At 42.2% G+C, this 24013-nt stretch overlaps 1 long non-coding RNA gene across 1 annotated transcript in view; it reads right to left on the bottom strand.

Annotated features, from left to right (window-relative positions):
- LOC135322853 (uncharacterized) overlaps positions 1–24013 on the bottom strand; it is a 105726-nt gene that overhangs the window by 9322 nt on the left and 72391 nt on the right. The window contains exons 7-10 of the long non-coding RNA XR_010383746.1: positions 19173–19358; positions 16479–16703; positions 9709–9832; positions 4186–4281 (exon numbers count right to left, since the gene is read on the bottom strand). This is a non-coding gene — a long non-coding RNA (uncharacterized LOC135322853). The remainder of the gene's footprint in view (positions 1–4185; positions 4282–9708; positions 9833–16478; positions 16704–19172; positions 19359–24013) is intronic.

Here is a 24013-nt window from a genome sequence, read left to right as displayed (position 1 = left end):
TAAAGACTTAAACATGTAGACAAGACACTATAAACCTCTTAGAAGAAAACATAGGCAAAACATCTGACATACATCTCAACAATGTTTTCCTAGAGCAGTCTACTCAAGCAATAGAAATACAAGCAAAATAATACAAGTGGGATCTAATTAAACTTACAAGCTTTTGCACAGAAAAGGAAACAAAAAGCAAAACAAAAAGACAATTTATGGAATGGGAGAAAACAGTTGCAATAAATGAAAGTGACAAGGGCTTAATTCCCAGAATATGTAAACAGCTTTTACACTTAATAAGAAAGAAAAACAAACAATTCAATTCAAAAATGGGCAGAAGTCCTAAAGAAACATTTCTCCAATGAAGACATACAAATGGCCTATAGGCACATGAAAAAAATGCTCAATATCATTATCAGAGAAATGCAAATCAAAACTGCAATCAAGTCTCACCTCTCACCAGTCCGAGTAGCCATCATTCAGAAGTTCACAGATAAATGCTGGAGAGGCTGCCGAGAATTGGGGAGCCTCCTACACTGTGGTGGGAATGCAGTTTGGTGGAGCCATTGTGGAAAACTGTATAGAGGTTCCTCAAAAGACAAAAAATTGATCTCCCATATGACCCAGCAATCCCACTCCTGGACATATATCCAGAAGGAACCCTAACTCAAAAAGACACTTTCACCCCAATGTTCACAGCAGCACTATTTACAATAGCAAGACATGGAAACAACCTAAATGTCCACTGAAAGATGACTGGATAAAGAGACTGTAGTATATTTCTCCAATAGACTACTATTCAGCCATAAAATAATAACAAAGTAATGCCATTTGCAGCAACATGAATGGACCTGGAGAATGTCATTCTAAGAAAAGTAAGCCAGAAAGAGAAAGAAAAATACCATATGAGATCGCTCACATGTGGAATCATAAAAAAAAAAAAAAATCAAAAAACAAAGACACAAAAAGATAAACTTATCTACAGAAAAGAAACAGACACAGAGACATAGAAACCAAACTATGGTTACCAGAGGGGAGAAGGTGTGGGAAGGAATATATTGGGAGTTCAAGATTTGCAGATACTGAGTATGTATAGAATAAACCGCAAGTTTATATTGTATAGCACAGGAGAATATATTTAATATCTTATAGTAACTTATGTTTAAAAAGAATATGAAAATGAATACAGGTATGTTCCTATTTAACTGAATTGTTGTGCTGTACACAAGAAACTGACACAACATTATAAACTGACTAGACTTCAATGAAAATATTTTTAAATAGACCAAAAAAGAAAAAAAAGGAAAAGAATATTATGACCAAAAGAATAAAGTACTGACTCAGGCTACAATATGGATGAACCTTGAAACTTTATGCTAAAATAAGCCAGACACAAAAGGACAAATAGTGCCCTTTAAGGTGAACTGTATCTAAGCGTTTACTGTACTACTTCTGTAAATTTTCCGGAGGTTTGAAGTCTATCAATATCAAAATAAAATGTATTATTCATTAAAATCATAAAATGCTTCCTCACAGGAGGGCTTTAATTATTAAATGCAGAAATGCATGTAAAGCTCCTGGAAAAACACTTTGCACGTCCACACACAGACAGTGCTGTCACTGCCTCTCAGAGGGTGGTGCCAGCGCTGATGAGGGCTGCCTCCACTCGCTGCCCTGCAGACAGGAGTGAGGGCCTGGGCTCTGACAGGCAGGGTGAGCGTGACCCTGGGTCAGACACAGCCATGCCCCAGACTCTGTGTTACCCAACTTTCTTATACAAACTGCAACATGTAATGTAAAAACGCTACAGGGATGTATCTTACAACACAGGGAATACAGCCAATGTTTACAGTAACTATAAATGGAGCATCTATTGTACACCTGAAACATATCATTTTAAATCAGCTATACCTTTATAAAAAATTAAAAAATAATTTAAAAATGTTATCACTTTAATATTCAATTCGGTTTTTAAGTAACTACTAAACAGCTTAGAATGTATAAAAGCATTTAAGTGTGCTGTTTGTTTACATATTTATTTACTTTCAGCCTCCTGCTAAAAGAGAAATTAAACAATTTTTTTAAACTCACCTTAACAACCATAACAACAAAAAGGCAAAACTGAGAGTGAAGAGAAATTGGAGATTCAATACTTAAATGAAACCAGGGGGAGGTAAAGTCATAAAAATGGATTCCCTGGAGTCAGGGCAAGTGTTAAAGGCCGACTAGAAATTCAGCTGTCAGATTCTTGGCAGCTAAAGCAAAAAGAAAAGATCATGGGGGGGTGGTAGAGCGTGTGCTTAGCGTGCACGGGGTCCCGGTTTCAAGCCCCAGGGCCTCCACTAACAGATAAATACACCTAATTACCTACCCCCCCAAAGTGTCCCAAAGAAAAGAAAAAGAGAAATTTCTTTCCAAAAAAACCTGATATTAAATTTGGATTAAATACTTAAAAAAAAAAAAAAAGAAATATAGAAAAGATGAGTGACACTGTGAAGGAAAAGCCCAGCTGGGCTAGCGAGCTAAGTCACAAATCTAAGTGTGATAAGTGTCGGTTTACTGATCTAAGTATTGCTGGGCTAACTCGTAAATCTGAAGTTTAGTGTCAGTTTACTGGGCTAATAAGCTAACTCGTAAATCCAAGGTCAACAATTGTCAGTAACGTGATCTGTTCCAAATTCATAAGCTTCAGTGTACTGATTCCTTGCTTTTTGTTGTTTGAGCCTTATTGGCTAATAGCCCCTTACTTGTAATTAACCCTATAGAACCTCATGTGCAGGTCTTGGAGGTGCTCAGAGCTTCGGAACAGGAGCCCCTCTGAGCCCGCCAGCATAATAAATCTCAGTGCTTGTTTCTTGGCTGGCCTGTTCTTTCCGTAACAACACAAGCGATAATGCCCTTGAGATAAATCTGTGATGGCTGCTGGCAGGTCCCCATGTCTCACGTGGCAAAATCTGAAACATCCTTCTCACCACTCAGAGTCATCATAAGCCCACTCCACACTTCCCGCTGTTAAATGCAGGAGCACAGGCAGGGCCCGGCCTTTGCTCTCTCTCTGTCATCACAGTGAGACAGGATGGAAGGTGCAGAGCACAGCCATTCAAGGAAGGCCACAGCAATTAACATCAAAATGGTGAAGGATTCAACCCCCAGTAGGCCTTGAGGCTCAGGATGAAGAGATTTAACTTCTAGCAGAGCTTGAGCTTCATTATGCACCCATTGTAATAGTAACATGGTGAATATCATGCCCCAAGGTACCATGGCAGTCCCAAGGCTAGCCACAAAATGTCAAAGGGTGGGAAATGGCCAACTCCCTGGGAATCCCAGCCCCTTGCCCTTAGGCTGGTTCTTCTACATATTAGCAAATGAAACCACCAAGCCCAAGAAAACGAGCAACACAGCGCCACCTCGCGGTCACCCCTCTCTCTCCCTCTTCGGAGAAAGCCCACACTCTGTGGAGTGTGTACCTACTTTTAATTGAGCACCCAAACCCCACATCTCGTGGCCTTTCTGTTGCCTTTCAATGTGTCTCTGTGAATAAATCTATCTTTTCTCAACACTGGCTTGCTCTTGAATACTTTACTGCATGAAGCCAAGGAACAAAATCTGGTGGGACACATCCCAGGGGCTCAACCAAAGCCTGGGACACAGCCCTTCTCATGCCTCACGTTTTTTTCCTTGTATCAACAGGACTGGGTTGTGAAGGGTGCTCTGAGGCCCCAGCTAAGGGACAGAAGTCGCCCCCAGTTCTCGAATTGGCAGGCAGCCTCTTCCCCAGCAGGGCCTTGTGGTCTGCCCGGTTCTCTGTGTTTCTCTGTTGTGCTGACTCCCCAGCCACAGAGCGTTCTCCCTAGGCCTGTCCCCACAAAACCCTTCTCTCCAAAATACAAGCACATCATGTCACAATCCTCTTGTTCAACCAGGAAATGCTTAACCCACTTTTTCCCTCCACAGTAAAGTACCTAACTGTCCTCCCTCCCATCACAACACTTCTTTGTTTGTGAGAACTCTGCACTCCCCACACACCATCCTGAACGCAGGTGCCTTGCTGGCTGGGAACGAGATGTTTCAGTCTCACACAGCCTGCATCCTTTCACTTTCCCCTTGTTACCATAAAAAAGCCTTTCCTGAGTCACCCACAAATCTGATTCTGAACTTCATAATGTGCTGAGGTTGCAGTCACTGTGTGCATACCTCCCAGGTTTTGACTAAGTTTCCTTCACGAGATCTTCATTAAGGAGCTGCATCAAGAAGTCGAAAGAGGATATTCTTACATCTGAGCGGAGGAGCCTGCAAGAAATTTAAATGGCTTTCAAGAGAGAGTTAACCAGGGACAGAGAGGTCGCAGGTCCTAGTCAACAATGTCATGAGGCAAAATGTTCTTCAAAGACTCAGAGTGGCTTCTGAACGTAGAGTCGGCAGGGAGGAAGTGACACGCAGTGAGTGGGGTGAGTGACACAGGGTACGCTCCCCCAGCTGGGGAAGAATTGGATTTTGTTCTAGTTTTCCAAACAATTTCTTAATACCTTTTTCTCCTATTGTCACATACCATTTCCTATGAATTAAGAATATCAATGTCAGTCATTTGGGCCGCTTGGGGGAGGCAACATGATGCCATTCACAGGGCTGGGACATGACAGCCACACCAGTCTAGGTTGAAAGACCAGTGGGGGTATTTCCATGGTGATCACGGGCATGCAGCAAACTCCCCAGCTTCAATGACCTCATCTCAAAAGTGGGGCAATAAAACTACCAAGAAAAGTGCGTGATGATTATGGAAGACATCTGTTTACTAGGTAAGTGCCCGTGACAGCTGCAGCTTAATGGGGAATGAGTATGATTAACAAGGCCCTGTCTACCTGGCCACACGCTCCCTGCCTTCCTGCCTTGGTGCAGCAGCAGAGTTTGTTTAGCTGAGATGAACGCCCCCAGAGCAGCCCCGACGGGAAAGCTCGCAGCTCTGCATTGTGAGGCGTGTTCCTTTCCTTCTCAGTGCTGATCACAGTTTGCTGTCATCTGTTTTTATGTTTATCCCTTTTGTAACTTCCTCTCCTCCGGAGTTTTTGCTCAAGCAGCGCAGGGCCAGGTGTGTCTTGCGGCCTGCCTGATATTCTGGGCTGGGAAACAGCCGACCACACATCTGGCTCTGGTGCTGAACGGAGAGGGCAGAAGGCCCTGGGGCCCATGCTGAACCGAGGCCCATGCACCCAAAATTATGGTCTGACTTTGGGCAAATTACACAGTCTTCTTTACCCTGAGATTCCTCATCTGTCCATGAAAATAACTGCCCATGGCACACAGAGTTACCAAGATTAAAGGAAATCACCAAATTCACAACATATTCAAGGGGCTACCAGTGCATCCTCAACAGACAAATGCTGCCTTTACGGCTCTGACACACGCCAAGCGGGGTGGCCACACACAGTGAACACTGCTAAGTGCTTCATGTGTGCTACAATACTCTTTAGAACTTACAACAATCCCAGGAAGAAACGAATATTATCATGCCCATTTCACAGATTCACCAACAGGTTAAGAGTGGTTACATTCTAGTCCAAGGCCGTATGGTGAGGAAATGGTGATTTAAACCGGAATCTGGGCCCAGGCTTAGGCTCCATCTCTCTCCCATCCACCTGACCACTTGCCTATGAATTCCACCTGTCCAAAACACAAGTTTGCAGCCGGCCAGCTCTTAAATGCAATGTGTGCCACCATTTGTCAATGTTGGTTAATTACCATAAACTGTTCTCAGATACCACAACAGAAAAGAAACTTGGACTCAAGGAATTCTGCATTGCGTTCTCCTGTAATGTGCAGTCACCCTTCACTACACCACCAAATCCAAATGTATGCTTCCTCCATGTTTATGTTTGCACACGGCTTATTAAAGTAGAAGGTACCTGCAGTAATTCCATCTCGGTTGCTTTCCAAGGTTGCAGATTATCCATAATCAGTCCGTGAATGAAAATACTACAATGTGAATGAAAATACTGCAACCATGTCAGTAAACAACGAATGCTGAAACCAAGTCATCAGCGGCTGCTGCCACCCCCCAGCGAGTGCATGCCTGCAGCCCAGCCTCTCAGCCACTCACAGTGGTGCCCTCTGAGTGGATTCAGAGTAAGAAAGGACAGGATACTGGCCCTAGATACCTAGGTACCTGCCAAAGGGATGAATTCAATGACACAAATGTTTGCTTCCTCCCATACATAGAAAAGCACTAAATACTTGATCTTGAGATATCTGGTTTTCTTTAGATAACAAGCAATATTTTATTGTTCCAACTACCTGGTCTTTCTTGTAAAACTTCTATATATCCTAGCTCTTCCCCTACCTCTTGGGAGCAGTCCCTCAGAGTGATCTGAGAGGTTGCCATTCCGGCTCGAGTCCTCCAGCCAAATAAAACATAACTCTTAACATTTAGGCTGAACGTTTATTTCAATGAAGTCCCAGAATAGACAGAACTCATCAATTCTGTAATGGAACACACTGGATCAGGAAACAAAAGCGTGTTTTAGTCTGGAAAAACTACGGTTTCCTCTTTCTTCCTGTCATTATACAATCCCACCAGAACTCATTAATTTGCTGTCTGCTCATCTGGCAACCAAACTCAGAGAAGAGTCAACTCAGCAGAGTGCTCTACTCGGGAGAACACCCCGCAGCAGCACTGCAGGCTACCTGTCCTCCCGCACGCTCTGCTGACCCTTGGTGTCCTCCGTGACGACCAGGACAACAGAGCTGTTCCCAACAGCTGCAAAGTCCCACACGATAAATAAATCATTTTATTTTATACGATATTTTACGTATATACCCATCTCTGAAAACAGCTTTGCTAGAAGCCCAAATCTTCAGCATCAATCTGCAAAGGCAAATCCGGTCCGCAAGGGAAACACAAGACTTAAGAGGAAGCTAAGGCATCCAAAGTACTCTCAACAACCTAAGGCCTCCAAAGTCCCCTGCAGGACCTTCAACCAAACTGCCTGCAGGCCTGCAGCTGCAGGCGGCAACATGTCTTCTTTTAAAGCAACCCCTTCCTGCCCTCGGGCACTACAACGTTCCTCTAGGCCCTCCCATCTCAGGGTAAGAGCAGCCGCTGCAGAACATCACAGGGCAGCACTGACAGGACTGGACAAAGAGGATCAGAGCTAAACAAAGCCTTCTGATGACACGAGCATGTCACTCTGTCACTTTACAGATGAAGATATATATAGAGAGAGGTGGGGTGATCTTGCTCAAAGTCACACAGCTAATAAGTGGCAAAGCCTATAACTCTGCTCCTCCCTCCGGCATGACGCCCCAGCTGGGACGCCCACAGGGTTCTCTCCTGCCTGCCGGACCAGTCCTTTACTGTCACTCATAAAACACCACAGGGTGTGACTCTAGCCTACATTTTCAGCATCTTTTCCCTGCAGTCTCGCAGGAACAAGGCGGTTCGGGCCATTGTATGACTTCTGGCTCCCAGAAGCCTCCGTGCTCAGGCTGGTCTTGCCTGTGCATCCAATACCCTGCTCAGAGGCTCTTCCTCCCCTGCAGGAACACGTTCCCACTCTCCGCATGACACCCCCTCAGGAAAGCCCTCTTCTCGCCCTCATCTCAGCAGGTGTCCCAGGCCACATCACGAGCTGCCCCATTAGGACTGCGGGTGCCCAGGTTTGCTAGTCAGACCAGCAGCCTCAGAGCCAGGGTTTATGCCCAGGTCACCCTGCAAAACTACTGACCGCCATACAGACCCAGCCAACAGGTCACCTGAAAGTCGCAGCAAGTGCCCCACCCAATCCCGAAGTCTCTTCATTTGCCAGCACCGCTGATGACTGGTCTCCAAACTTTGGTCAGTTTTTCACAAAACAGCAGCTTCCACTGTGAAGCAGGGGGTTTTCTCTTCTGCTCCCCATCCTTACTGGAAACGTCTAGGGAAATGAAAAGGCCTTTTCTCAACACTTTTCTGATGACACCCACCCACCCACAATACTCACATGCTCAAGAGCTTTGGCTCAACCTGATTTTGTTTCCCTTACACTAAGGGGCTCAAAACACTGAGGGATTCTTTCTCTTTTGAGGGTATTTTTACTCAGTTTATCGGCTTTAATCTGTTTTTGTCTCTCTCTTCAATATCCCTAGAAGTTGCCGCTTCTTATTCCCTTCAGCAGCCTCCCTCCCAACATCTAGCCTAGAAAATCAGCTGTGATGAGGGGCCTGGGGGCAGTCACAGAAGATGCAACTAAGGCACAGAGAGGTGACATAATTTGCCCGAGAAGATCAGCTTCAAGCCCCAACACTGTGTGTCACTTCCCTCTGTTTAACTCTTATGCTAAGCAAGCGAACTTTTTGTAGATTATGGTTATAAACAGATGAGGTATGAAAATACATACAAGGACACACATCAACTCTAAGATGTTCATTAACTCCACTATTTTGTTTCTATTTATTTTATTTCTATTAAAAAAATTAAGAACCTCTGCAGTCAATATAGCAAAATTTTACTGGGCTTTAAATACAGAATATAGAGGTTTTAAGTGTGTCATTACTCATCCTTATTTGTATGTTCACAAGACAAACTGATTTGAAAGTCTCTCTCCCCTCCCCCTACTCACTACTGGCTCTCACCTGAGCTCCCAAACCACACATCTAACAGCCTTTCACTTTACCCACAGCTGAACTCATCAGTTATCCCCCAGAACTCCCTCTACAGATTTCCCTCCTCAGAGCACAGCAGGACCATCATTTACCTCATTAATCCACCCAGAAACCTGTTCCTTACTCCATCCTACCTTCACAGACATCATTCATCCTTTCCTTTTTACCATCTAAACATGCCTTCAATCTGTTCGCTTTTACCTGCTGACCATCCCACCGCTCAAGTGGAAGCCACCAACACTGCCCACCTGGACTCAAGAGTCTCCCAAGTGGCCCCAAAGCCACTCTCCCCTACTTGAGACAAATGGGATTGTGTCACTCCCACACTTTTAGGACTGTTTTCAAACCTACTGTTCTTAGAAGAATCTCCAAGTTCTTCACCTGATGAATGTCTTTGCCATCAAATTGTCAGCTCAGGGGGGGAGGACACGCCCTCTCCCCTAGGACCTGCCCTCTGCCAGAGCATCAGCTTGGGAGGACCTGCTGAGCTGCACCAGCCTGTATTCTAACCCTGGTCTTGAGTTCTTAGCAAACTGCTTCAACTATCCATACAAATCCAAGGTAGATTAGAAAGATTTTAGATGTTGAGCTAGACTATTGATCTGGGGATTTTGCACTAGCAACTTGCAAGTACATGTTCTAATGATTCTGTCTTCTTAAAACCACACCCAGATTTAAGTAGTAATTGTGGAATGTCTTCGGAGTAAAAGGGACTGTACTTTTACAGACTTTATGTTTTATACCATGAACAACCCGGACAGGGTCACAAATGGAACCGCCTCACAAGTGACAGAAGACAGGTGACAGGCATATAGCAACAGGTCACAAAGATGGTAAGAGCAAAGTTGTTTCTCCAACCCCCCAAAAAATTTTTGAAAGAACTGAAAACTCTGAATTTTGAAAGTAAAATACTATCATATAAAGAAATAAAATAATCCTCTTCATCAGTGTTTCAAGATCTGACTCCAGAATTTTTAGCATGCCATATTGAATCCTAGCACAGAAAAATCAGATGGACTAGTGGTGAGTAAGTTCCAGGAAAACTGCAGTAATTCCTCCACTTGTAAAAGGACATAAACTCACCTGTCGAAGATGAATGTAAACCCCATTCTGGAGAAATTCGGAAGCTCCCAGGCTCTGCTTCTGGATGGCAAGGACACGGACAGCTTTGAAGCATGCTTCTAACTCAGTCACCAGCAATCTTACACTGCAGGGGGAAACGGAGGCCCTCAGTCAAGAGCAGAGGTATTCCTGTCGTGTCTCGCAGGCCGTGCCTCGGGGACTCAGTGCCCTGCAGCAGCCCGGCCCCAGGCGAGGACCCGCAGCATGGCCCACCCAAGCAGCAGGTGCACTGGGCTTGAGAAAGCCCATCCCCGATGGGGGCAAGAGTGGCTGGTGGGTTTGAGTGAACATATAAATGCCCATAGCAATATGCCTGCATTCATTCAAGTGATACAAGCAACAGTAGCAGGCTATTTAACAAAATTTCAATTTTCAGTGGAAATTTTGCCATTCCTTTCCACTTGTCACCTGCACTCTGAGACAGGCTTAGGCTCTCTCACACCGGCAGCTCTGATGCAATAGTTGTGAAGTCGTTTTACTTTGCTGCAAGTGTCCTCGCTCCCTGTGTGGCTATGACTGTCGTCTCTTAACACAGTCAGATGTCTTACTGGATCTCTCCCTGCGTTCCTTGCTCCTGCTTCTCAGATCCTAAGATAAAGGGCAAGTGAAGACACATGACCAGAAAAGGCACCGTGGACTTGAACTAAGTCCTCAGTGATCCCCTAGGTGAGTGCTGCCCACCCCTTACCTTCAATTCTCAAGGTTCTGCCCAGGGTGACATCCAGACAGGAGAGCGTCCTGGGCCAATTAAAAGCTGTGTGACTTGGGCCCTGGGACAGGTGCAGGAGCTGGTTCCAGAGCCGTGCCCCTCCCCACCTCTGCTCCCCTCTCTCCCAAGGACCCACTGCCAAGCCCCCAGGTTCCCTGATATTCTGTCCTTCTCTTCTAATCTAATCCAAGCCCTTTTCCTCTTCCTTTATTCCCTAATTATCACCAGCTGAAGTGGTTTTTCAGTCACAGTATCTGAAAAAATTTCCGGCAGCTGAAAAAGAGGTCTCCAGAGGTCAATGCCCATATGCTGGTTCCTGAAGAGAGCCCCTGGTTATGGGGTCCCTCACCAACACCCACGGAGCATCAGACATGTTGCAGAGTCGACCACCCCCAACAGGAGTTTGCTGTGACCCCAATGCCCGCACAGCATCCCTGCTCTCATAAATGTATTTGGCCCACTTATCCGTTACTAAGAAGCAAAAGTAAAAAAAATTGCTCATGTTTCTTACTAAAATTATTTATGAGGTGGAAAAAGAAATTGTAATAGAAAAGAATAAATTTGACTGCATGTTAGATCTGTTCCTTTGGCTTTAAACATTTGCTGTTTTCTAGGCTCAGACTTGGTAGCTCTGTACCTTTTGTAAAAGAAAGTTGCCTTTAGCCTGAAATATCCAGGAGAGCCTATTCTCCGGGCTCTGATCTTTCACGATGTTAACTCTTCTGCACTTATATAGAGATGGCAAGTTGCAAAATAGAGAATCAACTTTGATTTTTTTTGGAGGTTTTAGAGGGGCACCATGATTTGACCCACGTGGACAGCTGCAAGAACAAAGAATTCCAAGGAGAAACAATTCGTACCGCAAGAAGTTTGCAACAACCAACCACATCCCCGCCCCTTTTTAGTATAAAAGCGGATTGATTCCTGACTTGGGGGAGACGGTTCTCCAGCATGTCATTCTGCCATCTTCTGGGTCTGCCAGCTTTTCAAATAAAGTCACTATTCCTTGCTCCAAGACCTCAATCTCCCAATTTATTGGCCTGTCATGCAGCAAGCAGTACGAGTTTCGACTTGGTAACAAGATGACTGCATTGGAGGTAGTATGACTCCACTCTTTCCTCGTTTCCAATATGTAACATGCACATCATTTATGATCTAGTGCAAATAATTCATCAAAGACTACCACAAAAAGAAACTACATTCACCTAGCTATCAACACTGAAGTCACAACCTATCAATTTTATATGCTGTTTAACAACACAACTAAAAAACCTAACATAGGGAATTGATTCCACAGAAATAAAATTATTTCTACTCCTTCAAAACCTTTTTTCTTTTCTATTTTATTTTGTTTTGCATATTGAAAAGAAAATAAAAGACAAATCATTTTATTTCACGTATTTTGTTATAGCTACATAATTTAATTACTACAAAGAGATTTAAATTGCAATAAAAAATTGTTCATATATTGTACAAAGATATATACACAATCAATGTGGATAAGGAAAGGAATGGACATTTACTAAAAATCCACTGCACATCCAGTCTTTTACAAGCATATCCTAGAATATAAGCTCTATGATCCAGGGGTCCCCCACCTGCATTCTCACTGCTGAGTCCCTTAGTAATCTTCTACCAAGGCACCAGCATAGAACCACGCGATCAGTATTTTCGGTATAAATGAGGGAATTAGCTCATTCAATTCTAAAACAAAAACCCTAAAGTAAATACTGAACTTATTTACAGATAAAGAAAATTGGGCACAAACAAGTACAGTTTCTTCCCCAAGTTCACAAAGCTAATAACTGGTAAAGGCAAGATTTGAACTCGTCTGTCTGATTCTAAAAACTAAGGTGGAAATCCCTTATGACTGGGGAGGGTCCAGCAGCACAGCCTATCACCCTATCTTTGTTCAGATCTAGCCTTAGACAGCCTGAGACAGCACCCCATTCCTATAGAACTTGAGGGCAAATGATAACAATAAGGATTTTATATCCAGTAGTTTCTTAGGTATCATTTATATAAACTGTCAGCAGGACAGCAGAAAAACTCTGGGAAATATGAGTGGGTCCAGACCTTTTTGCTGATTAGAAACTCAGTCTATCAGGACAGAGTGACCTTCCCATGAGAGGCCACACGGACCTAAACTAAAGGCAGCTGAGCAATGAAAACTAGCAAGACCCTGGAACTCAAGCAAGAAGGATCCCTGCCATCTCCCGCCCTGTTGCCTCTTCATCCACGTGGACATGAAGACAGAAGACCTAGGTTCTTGTCCAAGTTACACTATCATGAATTCTCACCCATAAAAAGTTACGACTCTATGCTGTCGTAAGTCCTTTCCAACTCAAATATGATGACACCAATATCTCAGCAGAATGTCTATGTCTCCACATCCTCTCTTCTATAAGGAGAATAGTTCTATGGCCACAAAGCAGAAATTCAATTAAAAACACCATGCACTAAGCAAGGTGAAAATCTGCGTAAGAGACTTTGCTCTCACGCTCAGTGAATGAAAACTCAGAAAAATTGGTCCTTCTCCCTCAGCAAGTGGGAGGTAGGCTGATTGTGTGTGTGGGTGGGTGTGCGTGTGTGTGTGTAAATCAAATACAATGACGTCTGGGATCTGTACAGATTTTTTTTAAGTTACTGTCATTTCATGAGGATGAGACACCCTTTAAAGTAATTTGAATCTAGTGTTCTGAGAGAGTCTCAGGATCTTTTGGTGGAGGAGGGGAAAGGAAAGGAGGAAAGAAGTAAATGAAGCAAAGGAGTAATAATACTGCAAGGGAAAGGCAAGACATTAATTTTGTTCCTACTTGCATCACAAACAAATTACAGACTGGCTTTGCCCCGATGTCCTGTCGAGCACTGAGTTGCAGATGAAGAGGTGACAGCCCATTTCTCACTGAGCTTGTGACTGTACGTGGCATCTTATAGAAACAAATCATTTATCCTGATCAAACACTCTAGCAGCAGGCCGTAATTCTCCTATTTTGAGAGACAAGAAAATAGGAGTTCAAAGAGGGTAGATAACTTGACAAAAGTCAGAGGACCAGTAAACAAGAGAGGATGAATTCAAACTCAGATCTGAATGCAGAGTCTGATCTTCCCACTCCCAGGACTGGAAAATCCTTAACACACAGACTCCCCAGCTCCCCTGCAGTGTACCTGGCACCAAGCATTTCCCATGGTGATGGACTCCAGTTCTCACAGACACAGTGCTCTGTGCAGCCAATGACCTTGATCAGACCTTGATCATCTACCTGCCACGCCCATCAGGCTTCACCATAAAGGTAGGAAAGCTGGCTTTCAAGTGCATACAAAGCCACCCCTGGTCTAACGTGGGCTTTTCTGGGGCTTCTCCAGCCTAAATGCAGCCATAAAAGTGCTCAGAGTTTGTACATGAGCCACACTACCTCTCTCCATCTGTCTCCACACCTATACTTCTTAGCTATGACCATTTTGATAATATTGGAAACAAATTTTTAAAAACACAAAAGAAAGGATCCTCGAACAATTACTTAATACTTACAATTTTAAATGATTTGTTACAAAGTGAGTATTTACAAACCGAATCTGCCTTCCTAGGTGTCAGTTTAAACAGTTAAAAAATATAATAGCAAAAAATTCTCTTACAAAATTAACAAAAACATCAACAATAATCTGGAATAAACTCACAATTAATGCCCATGTTGTACATGGAGAAAACTACAGGACTGTACTGAGGGGTAAATAAGAGGTGTGAATGTAGAGACATCAACATATTGCATGGAGGAAAACAGTTTTGTAAATATGGAAGTTCTCCTAAAAATAATTCAAAACTTAATAAAAATCCCATGAATACTCTTATCTGATTTTTTTTTAACTTGAACAATATATTTTAGAATTCTTCAGGAATAATAAAGTCATAATAATAGCCAAGAAAGTTTGGGATGGAAGAAAAGAACAAAAAAAAAATTGCACTGTCAGATAATAATTAATTTTTACAATATTTAAGACATAGCGCTGGAGTAAGGAAGTAAGATTGACAGAAATAAAGCATGAGCTCAAAAAGAGACTCTAGTGTACATAAGTATTTTATACATGTGGGATTTCAAATCAAAGAGCAAAGTATGAATTCAATAATTGTCCTGGGACAATCAGAGAATCACCTGGAAAGAACAAATTCTATTCCTGTCATAATGACCACAAAAATAATTACAGATAGAGATGTAAATATTAAAATACTAATAACAGCAAATACAACTCTTTGCTCACATTAATTCAACTTCTCCTCACTATAACAAATACTATTATCATCTCCATCTTAGACATTAAATAAACCTACATAAGAGATTTATACCATTATAAGAAAGTATTTCTAAGAATAATAACAAAGATAAAACACAAAAGGAAGACATTTACTATCTTAAGAATATTTTGAGCCACAACAAAAATAAACCTACTGAACAAAATGAAACGAAAGAAATGACAAGGAAAAACTCTGTGATAGATGTTGATGAAGACAAGGGATTAATGTTCATAACATACAAAGAGCTGTCACAAAGCAAAAAGAAGCTTCCTCACTTAAATTTGTGCAAAGGACAAAATGGATCATTGACTTTTCAAAAGTCAGATGGCTAATCAGTGAAAAATGCTCAATACCTCACTGGTCATCAAATGCAAACTAAAACAATGAAAAAGCACTTTTGCTCATCTTATTGGTAAATATTTTTAAAAGATATTGTAGCTAGTGTCCATCTGTGGGAGAAAAAACTGTGAGCGACCTTTTTGGAGGATGACATGTCAATGGATATGTAAACTCTGAAAAACGTGTGTACACACTGATTCAACCCCACTTCTAGGAATCGTTTCGTTTAGAAAAAAAATCAGTTCAAATAGATATACTGTTTACACTGGTGGGAAGAAAAGCTGAAGTGAAATTATATCCAGCGATAGAGAATTGGTTACATAAGTAATTCTACATTTCTCATTCCACACTGGAGAAGGAATTTCTAGTCACTTGAAAGTAGCCTGTGATGAAAGTAAATGTCACATCCAGGGACTAAATTTCCAGAAGACTTAACTAAAGGCATGCTCATACAAGATCACAGGAATGTCTGTTAAAGAAAGATGCCAGTCAAACATCCTTTCTGACAGTGGAAAATGGAGAAAAGTTAAGTGTCCACCATCAAGACAATAATGCGGTAAATCACGGTGAGCTGTGGGCACTGAGGGGGCCAGCGTTTCCCCGTGGCCCAGGGCCTTGTCCACAGCACTCTCCCACCAAAGGTGTCCTTGCACAAGAGACCACACCTGCACATCAGGAGACCCCTCCACTCTATCTGAAAGGACCGGGTGAGTCTGGAGTGAGAGGAAGTCTATGATATACCCCTGAGTGAATAAAGCGAGCTGCAGAAAACATATAGTATGGCCTTATTTTTCAAAAAAGTATATATACACACATATACATAGATTTCTCATATGTATGTATGTATGTATGTATGGGTATATATATATGTCATAGGCATAAAGGTCATGAAATATATACACCACATTGGCAACAGCTTTTACACTCAGGAAATAAGGGGAAGGGAGGTAGGGCTCTTTCGGTACCACCACAGTTCTCTTTTCAGTATTTCAGTTAAGTACACTTGGAATTTAAAAGTTTATTTAAGCCCGAAGTAAAATGGACGATGCCTCCACAAGACATAATGCTATACTGGTCATTAAAAATCATGCCAGGGGAAATAGAATATTGTAGAAAAACATGTAATAAGCCGAATGGAAAATGGAGGTCTCCACACAGTAAACAGGCACAGAGTGCTCACTGGTTTTTATGACAGAGCTGATACACACTGATGAAAAGAACAGAAAGTAGATGTTAAAGTGTTAATTATTATTTCTGACTAGTGGGACCTGGATAGCCGTTTTTGTCCCTTTTTTCAGACTTATTGCATTAAATATACATTATTTTTCATCTGAAAAAAGCATTTTTAGATGTGTAGTACCACACATTGGAGAATAATACACGAGTACTTACAGAAACAAATAACTAGGAGACACTGCAGCAGCGCCACACAATGTAGAACGGGCGATCCTGATTAACACCACGCAGTTACATAAGGACCCACAAAGTGAGAGCACCTGCTGTAACAGGGCGCGGCTCCCTTCTATTTGTCACTTGTGTCTTCAGGGCTGAGGCAGTTCTGAGCATGGCCAGTGTCAGTGTTGGTGTCTGGATGGATGCCACTGGATGTGAGGGCACCTGCAAGCCGAGAGGAATAACAGAAATCATCCTCTGCCTTTTCTGTCTTGTTTCTTTGTTACTTTAAAAGAGAGGCATAAATAAGATAAACTGTGTATCTTCCCTACTGAAATTTCAGTAATGAAACCGTTTTCAAAGTGTTCACAACTTATATTCTGCCTATAACCGTCTTTTCATCAAAGCTTCATATTTATTAAATGTTAATTAACTCAGTTAATTAACTCCCTGTTGAAACATTCTACTATAGAACATGAAATGCACTATGTGAAAGAACCACTCCTGCAGTGACTAGCTCGGCTGTCTTGACGGCAGTGCAGTCAGCCCCCAACATCCCGTGGCTCTGAGCTCCTGATGCTGCTAAGAGAGCACGCTGCTGCCTCAGATGGAGAGAAAGTGTGAAAGCATTTCCTGAAATCTACAGCACTGACAAAACATAACTGACAAATCCCAGGCTCCTTTGAAGCTGTCATTTTCGGTTTCTGGCCAACCCCAGTCAATGAGCAGAACCACCTCATTCCCGAGCAATGGCACTCACTTGGTAAGGAGTTCTGGAGAAATTTCCAGGTATAGAATGTAACCAACTATACGTAGAACTCTGACAAAAGAAACAATGCAATACCCTGATTTTGGAAGACACTCAAAATATTCTCCTAAGCCTTTGTAGCTGGAAAGGTTGGGCTTCTCCTGAGCCACTTATTTATTTCACAGCCAGTGAGCATCTCCCACAAACCCTGTTAACCTGTGTCTGCTGGGTGCCTCAGGCACACTCTTGCTGTCGATCTTATAAGTCACATGGCAGAGGTGTGTGTCTCATGGCTGCAACCCTCACACAGGCTCGCCTCCTAGCCTCACAGTTTGAACTTGGCCCCATTTTCTAACCTGTTTATTTGGTATCTGTTCTTCTGTAAGCTGCCTGAAATGCTTTTTGGAACAAGTCAGAAGAATGAGTGGGTAGATAAATGGACAGATGTGCAGGTGAGAGATGGGCAGACCGAAAGAGAGACTCCAAGAAAAGGGGAACAAATAAAATTTCCTGTGCAAAACCCTCTTCTAGTCAGGGAAGAAAACCACCACGGAGAAGAGTGAAGAGGCAGGTAGGTTAGGACTGTTTCCTGGATTCCATGAAAAGTCACACCAAGAGATGAGAGGGTAGAACTATAAATAATAAAAGGAAAAAAGCACACATGCTTGAAAAATATATCTACAATATGTACTTTCTAAAGAATAGATTCAAATCAGCAGGGCCCAATACCACAATCCTTGGGTATTTACAGAAATGAGAATCCCATCTCCAAACCACAAGGCATCCCTTTGGAGCACTGAAAGTCTACACGGGGCAGTCATAAAGCCATCACCACAAAATTTATGCTATCCTGCACTTACGAGGAACGAGCAGTTGTGCACGCGTGACAGTTACATCCCACAGCACCTCTACGGGGGAGGGAAGCCTAGCAAGCCCCATCTCTGCAGGACAGAAAACCAGTCCTGGAGAGCCTAAGCCAACCTACCAGTTCTCCATCTCACAGGACTGGTCATTCCAGAGCAGGACTCGAACTCGGACAGACGTCTGTAAGCACGATATTATCATGCTTTGTGTGATTTTTGTGTGTATAATACATTTGTTTCTGGCATGAAAGGATATTTAATAAATAATTGATTGTCTTGTCTATCTCATTAGCTCACAATCAATCTTTATACTGTTGAATTGTACTCTTTTCCTCTGGAGAACAGAACGGAAAGAGCGGGGGTCAGAATGAGGTGGAGCTCCATTCTTTATCTGGTATCTCATCTCATCCAAGTCCCCAACCAGGGAGAAGGAGCCAATGTTCTCTTCATCTTTTAAAGAGAGGGCTCCACTGATGATGACTTACTCAACCCAAAAACCAAGGCTGGGGAAGGGCACATGTAGCAACCAGAGCAGTATCAGATGTAGGAAAGTGAAAAGAGCTCACGGGAGGGCTCAGGGGGTCAGCCTGATTTAATTTCAATCGATAAAAAATACCACACTGTAAAAATACTAGCATGCAATAGATTTGTTCTTTCTTGACAAGTTTCCACAGCCCACATGTAACATTATCGTGAACCAGTGAAAGGAAGAGTCTACAGATAGGGAAAATCAATGCCACAGGCAGGCTGAAACCCAGGCTGGAGTATAGGAAGAGAAAGGGCATAGTTAAGAATTGGGGAAAGGCTGGAGGAAAAAATCACAAGGACTCTCAAGCATCATCCTACAATCATATAATCATTCATTCAAGAGAGAGTTACTGAGGTCCTATTTTGTGCAAGATTGTACACAAGGCAAAGCAAGAGTGCAGCGACCATGTTGGCAGCAACGGGAGGGGCTAAAATACACTTCTGATCCCGGTACCTTGCACACTTGTCCTCAGTATAAAGGCAAAGAAAAAAAGTAAAATAATATTCTGTAAACTCAAAGCATTGCTGAAAAAAAATTAAAGAAGACCTAAATACCTGGACAGACACTCCACGTACATTCCTGGATCAGAAGACAGTGCTCTTGGAATGGCAGTGCTCCCCAGAGTGATCCGTATATTCTACGTGGTCTCGATCACAATCCCAGCGGGCTCCTCTGCAAAAACTGATTAGCTGCTGTTATAATTCATATGGGAACTCGAGGGTCTCAGTAACCAAAACGATCTTGAAAAAGAAGAACAACATGAGAGGACTTGTAATTCTCAATTTGAAATTTTACAACTGTATCTCTAGGTGAGATTAGAGGCCATTTTTAAGTTATTACTGTGTTTATCCTTATTTTCTAAATTCTCTAGAATGAATATAATTGTTATAATAAGGAAAATAAAAAGTAAGGTATCTTTTAAAACATGCACACCGATTCATTCATTGGAAAAAATGTATTTTAACTATAAAGAGGTAAACAAATATCTAGTGCAAAAGGACTACTTAAAAACAAGAGTGCATTTACATTTTTAAGAAATTGAAAACTGAAAAGCACAAACACATCAAGTTTCTAGGGAGACAAATACAACATATTAACACTTATTTTCAAAAATTCTAATTGAACAATGAAAACTCAAGAAATGGAAAATCGCGATTGACAGCCAAATGCAAACACATGGAGAGCAAAGGCCTAGAAATCACAGTTCCTTTAACTCTGCTACTACCTCAGTAGGGGAGGAAATTCCTCCCTGAGGAGACAGTGGAATCCCATGCATAAGACAGGATACACTGTACAAACTGCGCTAGAATTGGGGGTGACTTTCTTAGAAGAATTCTAAAGTTAGAACATTGCTGAAAAACTATAAATACACTGACAGACAGATTAAAACACACAGTCATATATATTATATAGAAACATATGAAGTCTGCTCCCATGTTACATAGAAATACAAACATATTTGTTCATTTATGGGCACTGATTACTTTTTCCCAGGTAGAATATTTCAACTAAAACAAATAATCAATAATACACCCCTCTAGTCAAATCTAGTTGATAAGTTACTCTGCTATGTAATCATAATATGCCTAAGATAGATCTAAAATAAGTGAAAAAGATCTTTGTATGGTTTCTTGAACTCTTCTCAACATTCCAAACTTAATTTTAAAATAGATCTGAGCAGTATTTCTATATTATCTTTTCCCTCGTGAAATGACCAATACAGTCTGTTGTCAAAATTCTGTCCTTACAATGATTCACGAACACCGTATCCTCACAAAATTGCTGGACAGCAAGTCTCTATCCAGACACTGTGACCAAACAAACGAAACACAAGGAAGACAGTGACCCTATTCTGGAGGGCTTACTGTCTGCGTCAACACCGGGGTTTTTATTTGATTGGTTTGATTGGGTAGCAAAATAAAATCAATCAATTATTTTCTTCTCTGAGCATTCTGTAAGTCATGACTCTTCAGTGTCATGAGCAGGAAAGACTTACGCATGACTTGATTAGGTCAAATAGCAACAATCATCACCGGAGAGTGAGTAATAAAGAAGTAAAATGATAGCAATTCTTCTGCCTACATGAGACCTAAAATAAACCTACACTGATATCCGAAAGGAAAATGAGGAGATGAGGTTCCCAATGAGAAAACAAACAAACAAGAAACCAAAAAATGAAAGACTTTTTCATTAACGATTCCAGGCAGTAGTGGAGCATGGTGGTGAAGAGCACAGATGCTTGGGGACAATCATGAGGCTCTGAACTCCCACAGCACTGGGTAGCTTTGACACTCATAAGTCAGTGAAATTTTCTGCATCTCAGCCTCCTATCCATAGACTGGGTATAACAACAGCACCCGTCTCCTAGGACGGTCCTAAAAATTAAGATATTTTATATGTAAATTTTAAATAAAATACCTCAGATTTTAAATATTGCCCCAAAAGCACAAGGAAAAAAGAAAAAGAGATAAATTTGAGTTCATCAAATTTAAAACTTTGCTTCAAAGGACACCATCCAGAAAGTGAAAAAAACAACACTCAGGAGAAAATATTTTCAAATAATTTATCTGATTAGGAATTTGTATCTCCAAATAAAAAAGAGCTCCTACAATTCAACAAAAAAGACAACTAAATTAAAAAATGAATAAAGGATCCGAAACGGTATTTTTCAAGGAAAATATACAAATGGCCAATAAGCACAATGAAACGATGTTCAAAATCATTAGCTGTAAGGGAAATCATGTCAAAACTACTAGGAGAAACCGCTTCACACTCACTACATTAGGTTATAATTAAAAAAAGAATAACAAGAACTAATGAGGACACACAGGAATCAGAGATAGCAGCCCTTGCTGGTGAGAAGTAACGCTGCGTGGCTACTTTGGAAAACAGCCTGGCAGGACCTCAGAGAGTTGAACAGTTGGTTTCTGAATGACCCAGCAATTCTGCTCTGTGGGCACACACGTAAGAGAACTGAAAACAAATGTCCACATAAAAACTCCTACAGGAATGTTCATGGTGCCATTATTCATCACAGCCAAAAAGAAGAAACAACCAAAATGCCTATCACCTGATGAATGGGTAAACAGAGGGGCCCAGCCATACAGTGGAATATTATTCAGCAATAGCAAAGCATGGAGTACTGACCCAGGCAACAACATGGACAAACATTGAAAACGTTACTCAGTGTGAAAGAAGTCAGTCACAATAGACGGTTCCATTTACATGAATTGACTCGATTTACATGAAATGTCCAGCACAGGCAAATCCACAGAGAGAGAAGAGTGGCTCCCTGGGGCTGGGGGAGGATGGGGAAGATGGGAATGAGTGCTTATGCATATGGGGTTTCCTGTTAGGAGGATGAAAATATTCTAAGATTGACTGGGATGCACAATTCTTGGCATAGAGTAAAAACCGGTGTAAATATTAATGGGTGAATTGTATTAAAACTGTTAAGAACAAAAGCACCTCGGGCCAGTACCTTCCCATAGTAGATGCAAATTGCTAACTTTTATTACAGGAAGAAGAAACTGCCCTCAGCATGAAAGCAGGAGATCAGCAAATGTGAGTTAACCGAAATTGGACAAGAGCAGTTCACTTGAAACAGTTGCTGAGTGTATACGAAATATTCAGAATGAAGAAAATCAGTTTGACATCAAGATGAAGCATTCTGCTTCAAATGCAGATCAAGGATTCGGCAAGCCCACCTGCTAGAAATAACCAGAGAAGAAACCTGGTTCTTAAAACAAGCACCACATCCAACAAGGAAATGGTGGTGAGGAAAGCAGTCAGCCAAAAAACTGGAACAGTTTGCTACAAATAATTTCTCCACTGAAATTTCAAAAATAAAATGAAAGTGATGCAATGCTGCGCTGCCCTCACGTGAATGGGCTTCCTCCGGTGCTCGACAGTTCTGTAACCCCGAATGAGAGACTCAGGAGAATCAGCATGGCTCCTGGGAGTCCCCAGGTGACTGCCCACCAGCACGCTGACCACCATCACATCTGCCAGGGTTGAATTGCAGAGAAGAGACCAACTTCTGAAAGGCACAGGAAATTTTGGCAAGGGAAAAAATGGCTGCAGTCAGTCCTGGGACAGAGGCCCTGACAGCAGAGGCCTGAAGGCTGCAGGTGAACTGGAGTGGCCCTGGGGAAGGAAGGGACCACAAGGGAGCAGATCTCAATTCTCTTCTCTCTCTCCCTTGGGTAGGAGAGATAAAGCCTGCATCATTCTCACCTGGAACTGTGGGTTATGGCTGGCAGAAGTCGTACCGACACGGAATGATTATTCAAGACTCTGTGGGAAAAGTCCAGAAAAAGAGAAGGAGTAGGGAGCCAACTCCACGAGCCTCTCAAATGCTCCTATATTTACTGTGTATAACGAAAGGAAAAAGTCATTAACAGTTGTGTGATAGTAAGTAGGAACTTGAGGAAAGACAGGAGGAGACAGAGATTGTAGAATCCACAATGAGTACAAAGGCTTAGTGTATCTTTAGGGAAGTCATGGGGTGAGGGGAATAAGATACATTCTTTAGATATGTGAATTACAAAGCAGACCACCAGACCAGCCAGGTCCTTGTTTTGGGGATAATAGACTATCTAAAAGCACACAAGCCCAGCTTTTATAGCTGAGGGCCTGGGTCCTTGCTTTGAAATTAGCAGAGTGCTATCTAAAGCATCAACTATGCAAGCAAAGCATTGTCTCTGCTTTTTAAGGCAAGGAGACAGGAGTGAGGATGCACAGGCTCCTGCTTGCAAAGCAGTTACTAAGCACACATTTTTCTTCTGAACATTGACAGGCGGCTGGGGTCTGTTACAATTTAACCTAATCTTGGGCTCCCACATGTAACCATTAGGGAACCATTATGGAGGACACCCTAGGATAACAAATCCTAGCCCTGGGTCTTTTCCTGCCACCTTCAGACACTCTAGCAGGATCTAGACACATCCCTGACTAAGGATCCCACAGAACCACCCAGACTCTTAACTCCTGGTGCTTGAAACTTAATTTTAGCTCTACACAACTTAACAAAGAAAAGTTTCAGAAATAGAAGATATTACATTCTTTTATATCTCATCATATGAACTAATTTTTCTGATTGCTCTAAGCTGCTTCTAATTGGCAAAGCACCTAATTCTGCAGGTGAATTCAGTACTTTCCATTGGGCATAACTTGCCAGTTTGGGCTCGCTGAATTCTCTTGGTCAAATACTGATACACTTAATTGATTTCATTGTTCATCAGTTTCAGCCGGGAGGAGAGGGAGTGTCACTCTGTTCCTCAGCCCACCCTCAACTCTTTTCTCATCAGCAACTCAGGCCTCCTGAAAATAAAACAAAGAATTTGTTTCCCTTCTACGCTTTCCACAAACCCAACAGGAAACATCAGCCTGGAGA

Source organism: Camelus dromedarius, chromosome 14 (assembly GCF_036321535.1).
Source record: "Camelus dromedarius isolate mCamDro1 chromosome 14, mCamDro1.pat, whole genome shotgun sequence".
Taxonomy (NCBI): domain Eukaryota; kingdom Metazoa; phylum Chordata; class Mammalia; order Artiodactyla; family Camelidae; genus Camelus; species Camelus dromedarius.
This window is presented reverse-complemented; position numbering and strand designations above follow the sequence as displayed.